This window comes from Sinocyclocheilus rhinocerous, unplaced genomic scaffold (genome assembly GCF_001515625.1).
Source record: "Sinocyclocheilus rhinocerous isolate Xijiao unplaced genomic scaffold, SAMN03320098_v1.1 scaffold5078, whole genome shotgun sequence".
In the NCBI taxonomy this organism is placed as follows: Eukaryota; Metazoa; Chordata; class Actinopteri; order Cypriniformes; family Cyprinidae; genus Sinocyclocheilus; species Sinocyclocheilus rhinocerous.
In genome coordinates this window covers 10,338-13,733 of record NW_015658769.1, presented here as the reverse complement: position 1 = coordinate 13,733, position 3,396 = coordinate 10,338, and the positions used below count along the sequence as shown (strand labels likewise).

General features: G+C 40.0%; 1 long non-coding RNA gene across 1 annotated transcript; it reads right to left on the bottom strand.

Moving 5' to 3' along the window:
* Positions 1 to 6: 6 nt before the first annotated feature.
* LOC107723031 (uncharacterized) lies at positions 7 to 1,272 on the bottom strand. The gene is made up of 3 exons (XR_001637883.1): positions 1,194 to 1,272; positions 204 to 308; positions 7 to 109 (listed from the first exon to the last, which is right to left on the bottom strand). It is a non-coding gene; the product is annotated as an uncharacterized LOC107723031 (long non-coding RNA).
* Positions 1,273 to 3,396: the final 2,124 nt, after the last annotated feature.

The window sequence follows — 3,396 nt, the reverse complement described above, 5'->3', positions numbered from 1 at the left end:
CCCAGTCTAAATGTGGGCCTAAAGGAATGCTCATTTGACAGAGACATGGCAGAGATCTGGTCCATAGAGCTCGATGGCATGTGAGAAGAAGACCTAGCAGCTGGAGGCTCTGTGACCAGAGAGAGGCAAGATGAACTCATTGTTTTTGTCCATAGTTGATCACTTTGATAAGCAATGCTTGTAAGCATACAATTATTAAGTACCTGTGTAACCATCTTCAGGATGAGTCAGATCTGGAACATGTCCAACAGAGGAGTGGCGTAGAGGACTGGAAGGCGTACTAGATGTATTAAAAGGGACAGGTGGTGCTGCGAAACATGAAAATGACAATTTTTTAAGTGAACAATATATAACATTATATAATTCAGTGTCATACTCTGTTACCAAGGTAGAGTAACAATGCTGACAATAGTGTAACAGAATTGACAGTCCACCAGATAATTCTGTCAATTCTGTTACTTTACAATTCTGTTACTTAAAGGGTCAACTCTGTTTATGAACTATTTTCACAAATAAAACTATACAATTGTTGTTTAAAATCATAAACATTATTGAGATATGATGCACCCTTATATTTCAACAACATTTCTTTTTTTTTTTTTTACTGGATATTGTATACAATACATTTTCAGATGAAAAATATTTGATCCAAGCGGACAATTCTGTGAAGACATAGGTATTTTATTTTTTATTTTTAAGGTATGCATAGGTGAAATATTATCTCAGTTCCAAATGTTGGAATGTAAGGACTGTTTGTCTAATGATACAAGAAGGATTTTTTCTTTTATGATTTATTGTTATTTCTACACATTGAATTTCTGTTAGTGAACAGTTTTTTTTCTTAACTTTATGAAATGCCAAATGTATCTCCAATTATAGAATCACCCAGGAGGTCTTAGTTACCTTTAACCTTAATTAAAGGCATTCAGATTAACCTTTAATGACAGCCTCTCTCTAACATCACAATGCAGCAATCTTCAACCGTGAAAATTAATAGAGACAGTTAAAATGAGTCTCTTACACATAATGACCGACTTCTGGACTGTCTTCATGTTAGCATACCCACTAAACACATAGGAGTTAGCTAACATCACGATTAAATAAAGAGCAAAAAACTCCCAGCCTTTTCAGTTAACGACTACACACAACACAATCAATATGAAATTACAGTTTGACCACACAGTGTGACTTACCTTTGTGAAGATTTTGAGGTAGAATACTGTGGCTGCCTTTTCAACTCCAGAAAAATCAGCGCGCTTGGTTCAAATGATGCGGCGGCCCCAATCTGCTTTGCGCCTGTTGTTCCCGCCCACTGAAACTCACGCCGGGCTGGATCTGTATTAGATCAGTAAAACGGGTGTGACTGAAACGCGGATTTGCTAGTTTGAAGACGGATCCGGTTCGAACTCAGCTGCTGGTTTTCTATTTTAATATACTTCAAAATATAATTTATTGCTTTGATCAAAGCTGAATTTTCAGCATCACTGTGATGCCTAAATTTTGCAGTGTGAACCGCAAAATATCTTTGACGTTCTGAACTCGCTCTGGACTCAAAAAAAAACCGCGCTCTTTTCGGACGCGGCCCGGATCCGCTCTGCGACAGTAGTTCCCACCCACTGAAACCGAGCCCGGGCTGGATCTGTGTTAGAGCACTGAAACTGTAACGTGACTGTAACACGGATTTGCCAGTTTGAAAACGGATCCGGCATAGAGTCAGCTGCTGTCTGGGACATCACCAGAGACTGGGCTTCCTCCTTTGTGATGCTTTGCCAGGCCTTTACTGCAGCTGACTTCAGTTGTTGTTTGTTTGTGGCTCTTTCTGCCTTTAATTTCATCTTCAGCAAGTGAAATACATGCTCAATTGGGTTGAGATCAGGAGATTGACTTGGCCATTGCAGAATAATCCACTTTTTTACCTTCAAAAACTCCTGGGTTGCTTTTGCTGTATGTTTTGTGTCATTGTCCATTTGTACTATGAAGCGCCGTCCAATCAATTTTGCTTCATTTGGTTGAATCTGGGCAGACAGTGTATCCCTATACACTTCTTCATCCGGCTGCTTCTGTCTTCTGTCATGTCATCAATAAACACCAGTAGCCCAGTGCCACTGGAAGCCATGTGTTGTGGTTACAAAAATTTATAAATAAATTAGTGTGAAAAATTAAGAAAAATAGTAAAACAATTATATTAGAGTGACATTGAACTTAAAACAAGAGAATGTATTTTTCGAATGCACTTTATAGCGTCCTATCTGTGACAATTAATGTTCTCTGCTCAGCCTTGAATGATACATTGATTGCTTGATTGTTTTTCCCTGGGAAGTGTTCTCCTGTTTGGGGAGGGGGGTGCGCTGCACAGAAAATACAGAGACTCTGATGGTGAAGCAGCAGCTCCGTGTCCTGTGTTTTATTAACTTTCACATCTCCCCTCATCAGGTAATGAGGGCACTACACATGCATGCTCATGCCATCACACTGCCTCCACCGTGTTTCACAGTTGATGTTGTATGCTTTGGATCATGAGCTGTTCCAAGCCTTCTCCATACTTTTTTCTTCCTGTCATTCTGGTACAGGTTGATCTTAATTTCATCTGTCCAAAGAATGTTTTTCCAGATGTAGTGTCTGCGTAAAATCATGGATGGTCTTTGGGGTTTATGGCTTAAGAGACCCCTTTTAGCCTCTGACATTTGCATATAAATTACAGTCCTGGCCCCTGATTACACATTTATATGGGTGCTAAATTGTCAAATGGTTCCCACCACTATCAAGGAGATGCTAAGCAGTCTACCACTATCATCTCCCCATCTGACTTCAAACAGTTTCCAAAGAGAAGTAAATGACCCCCCGGTGCCAGGCGCAATGGGCCTGGCTGACCCTTACTATTTGTAGCATATTTTGGGTAAAACTGCACCGATCTTCCAGACCAGCAATAAACATGCAAATGGGCCATAAACAGAGACAAAGAAAGTTTCTCCCGCTCAAAATTCATGCCTCTGATTGGCCATTCCACCCAAAAGGGGGGTGTGCATAGGAACCCTCAAAAGTGATTAGCCCGAAATAATCTTGGCTCAGAAACCCTCTTCGTTTGAGACGACACTTTTCCAAGACTCTCAAGATTTTTCCTCTTGAGTTTTTATTTTCCGGCAGTTTTTATCTTCAAGTAACTTTAGTCGCTGTGGACTTTTCCTTCTTCAGAAGAACCAGAAGTAAAACTTCCAGCTCACTCCTAACGAACTCATCAAAGACCTCCGTTGTTTACCGCATCAGGGCTCTTGTTCAGCAATCGAAGCCAATGCAAGTAACCGTTTACAATTATTTAGATGTGTGTTTAAGTTTCAGCCCCTTTTTAAGGTGATTTTTGATTCTTTGATGATTTTCATAGGTTGTGGTTAATTGATG